Here is a 7635-nt window from a genome sequence, read left to right on the forward strand (position 1 = left end):
CATCAAATCACATCCCACCACTGAGTCTATATCATCACATGGTTTTGTCCATTTCCACATTTAAGCCTCAGATGACGTGTTATCACCTACTGTATATCTCCTAGGCAGAGTAGGCAAGTTGTCAACCAGCACTCTATTCCATTATCCTTTTTACTTTATGTTTGGTTACATATTATCACTTGAGATTATTTTTATCATTCATTAGGTTACTTATTTGCTACTACTTACCCTTTGTGTGTTGTAAATTACAAGAAAGAATGAAAGATGTCAGTTTTGCTAATTGCAACATTAATGGCACCTCTAACAATACCAAGCTTGGGGAAGTGTTCAATAAATTCCAGGTGACAAAAATAAAAACGTAAAAATATTATTTCTTTGAAAACAGTAATGAAAGTTACTAATAACAAATGATTTAATCATGTATAAAATTATTTCATGATTAACACCTTTTCTTTTAAAAATAAATGTCTTTATTAAATACATCTGTCCTCTCTCTTTTATTAGCATATATATAATGTATGTGAGTTTAGCCTTCTCTACTAAGCTGATTTAAAAAAAAAATAACCTTAACAATATAATTTCAATATTCCAGACAGACTGTGTCCACTGTCATGGGATATTGAATCACTAAAAATCAATGTCCATCGATGTCAGAAAACATATATTATAATTAACATAAAATATTTGAGGGTTATAAAGAAAAAAGATTAAATACATGACCTCAATATTTGAATAGCAATCACTTTGTGCTCTTAGAAGTTTCTGCCTATTTCTTCCTGTGGATTATAGGGAATTGGAATAACTATTTTTACCTTCTTTGGATAAAATGAGGTCTGAGTGTGTCTTTGCTATTACCTTTCATGTCTAACACAATTTATGGGGCTTTGTAATGTCTCAAGGACTGTATGTTAGGAGGAAAATATTCTTTTGCATTATTGCTGCACACCAAAAGTTCTTAGGCTTGGAATATAGCAGAATATTAAAGCCCACAAATAAATTAATGAAGCTGAAAATGAATATCAACACAGATATTTTCATGGTTTTGCAATTATGCATGTGAAATTAGATTTCATTATTTATATTTCAAAATCTTCCAAAGTTTCCAGTCTAGATGGTGGACTAGAAGCAGCTAGTGCATGCCGTTCTCACAAACAGGAAACAAAGTGGTAAGTAAACACAACCTCAAACCAATTGTCTAAGAAACCATGTCAAAAAAAAAAAAAAAAAAAAAAAAAAACCATGTCAAAAAAGAAAAAAAAGAAAGAAACCATGTCAAGATCCATCAGAGGAGTGAAAGGAAACAGAGACTAGAGGAGAGTGAAGCTGGGCAGCAGCTCATTTAGGATCATCATGGAGGTAGGAGAAGCTCCCCAACAAAGGAAAACAGTGAACTAGTGACACCCCTCAGGAAATCCACACTTCCCACCAGAACTTGTGCAATCCTAGGAACAGGAGAATCCTCCTCATCCCCTCAGGCCTTAGAATGATACAGAGGGGTGCCCAGAGTTTTTGCAGAGGCAACACTTAAGTCCACAGGGATATCAACAGGTCTTGGACCCCAGAGTAACCTGGTGCCAGATGCCATAACCTCAATAGAGGCCACAGTCGTGACACCCAGGAACAGTAAGATTGCTCCACATCTCCTTGCCAGGCAAGGCTTGGCACCAGCTTCCAGCAACAGTAGCCTCACTTCCGTTTGAACTCTGATGGAGATAGCTCCATGTTCTCATGGGAAGCACCATGCTTCCAGAGCAGGCAACTCCACACATCTCTGTTGCTCATAGCCAGGTGGTCATGCCTGCTTGCCTCTACCACAAAAAACTGGCTTCTGCCTGAAGGCTGCAGGTAGGTTCAGCTTCAGGCTTCCTTGAATCTCTGCAGATTAGAGTACTTCTGTGTTACCTTTGGAGGCACCCAAAGGGTACATTGGGTGACTCCATCCACCCCTGCTCCCCATTACCAAGCAGTACATATCAGTTGGGTATGCCAACACAGCATGCCCACCTATGCCTGAACTCTGTGGTTTGGTAAAGTTCTGTGTTCCCCTGGGAAGACCCATATGGTTTATAGTGTGACTCCACCCAACCATACTCCTCCTAGATGGGTGAGACACACTGGCTTGGGCTTACAGGTAAGGAAGAACCTGAATGGCAAGGAGGCTTATAATGATCCAGGACAGAGGCTAATCCCAATCCAAGGAATCCATAGGATACAATGACACTACCTAGGAGCTAATAGATGAAATGGACATTTTAAGAAAGAAGCAAACTAAATTGGAACTGAAGAATTCACTTCAATAACTTAATAATATGATTGAAAGCAGTAAAAGCAGAATAGATCAAGCTGAGGAAAGAATTTCAGGACTTGACGACCATTACATTGAATCACCTCAGTTGCATAAAAATAAATTTAAGAGAATGTTAAACATGATCAAAACCTCTGAGAAATATGAGATTATGTAAAGAGACAAATACATGACTCATTGACACTCCTGAAAGAGAAAGAGAGTGAGCAACTCTAAAAGCATTTTATTATATAGCTCATAAAAATTTCCCCAATCTTGCTGGCGAGGAGGACATCAAAATTCAAGAAATACAGAAGACTCTATACAAAATACAGGCACATAATGGCCAGATTCACCCATATCAACACAAAAGAAAAAATTTAAAGGCTTCTAGAGGGAAGGCCAGGTCATCAGGCTAGCAGTAGACCTTTCAGCAGAAACTTTACAAACCAGATGAAATTAGAGTTCCATTTTCAGCATTTTTAAAAATTTTTATTTTCAGCATTCTTAAACAAAAATATATTCCAACGAAAAGTTTTATATTCTGCCAAAATAAGCTTCTTAAGAGAAGGGAAAGTGAAATCCTCCTCAAACAAGCAAGCACTAAGAGCATTTCTTACCACCAAACCAGCCTTACAAGAAATTCCTAAGGGAGTACTAAATATGGAAACAAACATTAAAGCCTACTACCACAAAAACAGTCAAGCATATAGCCTGCAGACAAAATAAAGCAATTACACAATCAAGTCTACAAAAGAAACAGCCAACAATGTGATGACAGGATCAAAATATCCTATATAGATACTAATCCTGAATGTAAATGGCCTAAATGCTCCAATTAGGCATATAGTGCCAAGCTGGATAAAAAGACAAGAATCATTTGCTGTCTTTAAAAGCTATATCTCACATGTAATGACACTTACAGGCTCAAAGTAAAGGGATGGACAAAGATCTACCCTTCAAACGGAAAAGAGGAGGAACTGATATTCTTATATCAGATAAAGCGGACTGTACACCAACAACAATAAAAAAGTTCAAAGAGCGGCATTACATAACAAAGGAGTGTTGGATTTAACAAAACTTAATTATCCTAAGTATGTATGCACCCAAGATGGGAACATTTAAATTTATAAAACAACTTCATCTTGACCTAGGAAAAGATTTAGACAGCCACACAATAAGAGTGGGTGACTGGCTGGGCGCGGTGGCTCAAGCCTGTAATCCCAGCACTTTGGGAGGCCGAGACGGGCGGATCACGAGGTCAGGAGATCGAGACCATCCTGGCTAACACGGTGAAACCCCGTCTCTACTAAAAAATACAAAAAATTAGCCCGGCGAGGTGGAAGTAGCCTGTAGTCCCAGCTACTCGGGAGGCTGAGGCAGGAGAATGGCGTGAACCCGGGAGGCGGAGTTTGCAGTGAGCTGAGATCCGGCCACAGCACTCCAGCCTGGGCGGCAGAGCGAGACTCTGTCTCAAAAAATAAATAAATAAATAAATAAGAGTGGGTGACTTCAACATCCTACTGACAGCACTAGACAAACCATCAAGAGAGAAAACTAACAAAGGATTTTGGTGCTTAAACATGACACATGACCAATTGAACCCAATAAACATTTGCAGTATATTCCGCCTAACAACCAAAGAATATTCATTCCTCTGATCCCCAGAGAGAACATAATCTAAGATTGATCACATGCTCAGCAATAGAGCAAGTTGGTTTTAGCAAACAGCACACCAAGAGATTATATCCCGCACCTGGCTTGGAGGTTCCCATGCCCACGGAGTCTCACTCACTGCTAGCATAGCAGTCTGAGATTGAACTCCCAGGCTGCAGCAAGGCTGGGAAAGGGGCATCCACCATTGCTGAGGCTTGAATAGGTAAATGAAGCAGCCAAGAAGCTTGAAGTGGGTGGAGCCACAGTTCAAGGAGGCCTGCCTGCCTCTGTAGACTCCACCTCTGGGGGCAGGGCATAGCCAAACAAAAGGCAGCAGAAACGTCTGCAGACTTAAATGTCCCTGACAGCTTTGAAGACAGTAGTGGTTCTCCTAGCATTGAGTTTGAGATCTGAGAACTGATAGACTGCCTCCTCAAGTGGATCCCTGACCCCTGAGTAACCTAACTGGGAGATACGTCCTAGTAGGGGCCTACTGACAACTCATACAACCAGATGCCCCTCTGAGACAGAGCTTCCAGAGGAACGATCAGGCAGCAACTTTTGCCGTTCTGCAATATTTGCTGTGCTGCAACCTCTGCTGGTAATATCCAGGCAAACAGGGACTGGAATGGACCCCCAGCAAATTCCAACAGATCTGCAGCTGAGGGTCCTGACTGTTAGAAGGAAAACTAACAAACAGAAAGGACATCCACACCAAAACCCCAACTGAATGCCACCATCATCAAAGACCAAAGGTAGATAAAACCACAAAGATGGGGAGAAACTAGAGCAGAAAAGCTGAAAATTCTAAAAATCAGAGCACCTCTTCTCGTAAAAAGGAATGCAGCTCCTCGCAAGCAACAGAACAAAGTTGGATGGTGAAAGACTTTGACAAGTTGAGAGAAGAAGGCTTTAGATGATCGGTGATAACAAACTTCTCTCAGCCAAAGGGGGGTATTCGAACCCATCGCAAGGAAGCTAAAAACTTTGAAAAGAGAGTAGATGAATGGCTAACTAGAATAAACAGCTCAGAGAAGACCTTAAATGACCTGATAAAGCTGAAAACCATGGCACAAAAACTACATGATGCATGCGCAAGCTTCAGTAGCCGATTTGAACAAGTGGAAGAAAGGATATTGTGATTGAAGATCAAAAGAATGAAGTGAGAAGATAAGTTTAGAGAAAAAAAGAGCAAAAATAAATGAACAAAGCCTCCAAGAAATATGGGACTATGTGAAAAGACAAAGTCTACCTTTGATTGTTGTACTTGAAAGTGATGGGGAGAATGGGACCAAGTTGGAAAACTCTCTATAGGATATTTTCCAGGAGAACTTCCCCAACTTAGCAAGGCAGGCCAACATTCAAATTCAGGAAATACAGAGAATGCCAAAAGATACTCCTCAAAAAGAATAACTCCAAGACACATAATTGTCAGATTAACCAAAGTTGAAATGAAGAAAAAAATGAAAATGCTTCATAAGTGAAGGAAAAATAAAATCTTTTATAGACAAGCAAAGGCTGAAAGATTTTGTCACCACCAGGCCTGCCCTACAAGAGCACTAAACATGGAAAGGAACAACTGGCACCAGCACAGCAAAAACATGTCAAATTGTAAAGACCATCAATGCTAGGAAGAAATTTCATCAACTAACAGGAAAAATAACCAGCTAACATCATAATGACAGGATTAAATTCACACATAACAATATTAGCCTTAAATATAAATGTGCTAAATATTCCAATTAAAAGACACAGATTGGAAAATTGCATACAGTCATGACCCATCAGTATGCTGTATTCAGGAGACCCATCTCACATGCAGAGATGTACAAAGGCTCAAAATAATGGGATGGAAGAAGGTCTACAAAACAGATGGAAAGCAAACAAACAAAAAAGCAGGAGTTGCAATCCTAGTCTCTGATAAAACAGACTTTAAACCAACAAAGATCAAAGGAGACAAAGAAGACCATTACATAATGGTAAAGGGATCAATTCAATAAGAAGAGCTAACTATCATAAATATATATGCACCCAATACAGGAGCACCCAGGTTCATAAACCAAGTCCTTAGAGACCTACAAAGAGACTTAGACTCCCACACAATAATAATGGGAGATTTTAACACCCAACTGACAACTTTGAACACATCCATGATACAGAAAGTTAACAAGGATATCCAGGACTTGAACTCAGCTCTGCACCAAGCGGACCTAATAGACATCTACAGAACTCTCCACCACAAATCAACAGAATATACATTCTTCTCAGCACTACATCACACTTATTCCAAAATTGATCACAAAGTCGCAAGTAAAACCCTCCTCAGCAAATGTAAAATAACAAAATTTATAACAAACTATCTCTCAGACCACAGTGTAATCAAACTAGAACTCAGGATTAAGAAAGTCATTCAAAACTGCTCAACTACATGGAAACTGAACAACCTGTTCCTGAATGACTACTGGGTACGTAATGAAATGAAGGAAGAAATAAAGATGTTCCTTGAAACCAGTGGGAACAAAGACACAACATACCAAAATCTCTGGGACACATTTAAAGCAATGTGTAGAGGGCACTAAATGCCCACAAGAGAAAGCAGGAAAGATCTAAAATTGACACTCTAACATCACAAATAAAAGAACTAGAGAAGCAAGAGCAAACACATTCAAAAGCTAGCAGAAGGCAAGAAATAACTAAGATCAGAACAGAGACACAAAAAAACCTTCAAAAAGTCAATGAATCTAGGAGCTGTTTTTTTTTGAAAAGATCAACAAAATTGATAGACTGTTAGCAAGACCAATAAAGAAAAGAGGAGAATCAAATAGACACAATAAAAAATGATAAGGGGGATATCACTACCAATCCCACAGAGATACAAACTACCATCAGAGAATATTATAAACACCTCTATGCAAATAAACTGGAAAATTTAGAAGAAATGGATAAATTCCTGGACACATACACCCTCCCAAAACTAAACCAGGAAGAAGTTGAATCTCTGAATAGACCAATAAGAGGCTATGAAATTGAGGCAATAATTAATAGCCTACCAACCAAAAAAAGACCAGGACCAGACAGATTACCATCAAATTCTACCAGAGGTACAAAGAGGAACTGCCACTATTCCTTCTGAAACTATTCCAATCAATAGAAAAAGAAGAAATCCTCCCTAACTCATTTTATGAGGTCAGCATCATCCTGATACCAAAGCCTGATGGAGGCACAACAAAAAAAGAGAATTTTAGACCAATATCCCTGATGAACATTGATGCAAAAATCCTCAATAAAATACTGGCAAACTGAATCCAGAAGCACAGCAAAAAGCTTATCCACCATGATCAAGTTTGCCTCATCCCGGGGATACAAGGCTGGTTCAACATATGCAAATCAATAAATGTAATCCATCACATAAACAAAACCAAAGACAAAAACCACATGATTATCTCAATAGAAGTAGAAAAGTCTTTTAATAAAATTCAACGTCTCTTCATGCTAAAAACTCTCAATGAACTACGTACTGATGGGACGTATCTCAATATAATGAGAGTTATTTATGAAAAACCCATAGCTAATATCATACTGAATGGGCAAAAATTAGAAGCATTCCCTTTGAAAACAGGCACAAGACAGGGATGCCCTCTCTCACCACTCCTATTCAACATAGTGTTGGAAGTTCTGGCCAAGGCAATCAGGCA

This window comes from Colobus angolensis, unplaced genomic scaffold (genome assembly GCF_000951035.1).
Source record: "Colobus angolensis palliatus isolate OR3802 unplaced genomic scaffold, Cang.pa_1.0 Scaffold94, whole genome shotgun sequence".
In the NCBI taxonomy this organism is placed as follows: Eukaryota; Metazoa; Chordata; class Mammalia; order Primates; family Cercopithecidae; genus Colobus; species Colobus angolensis.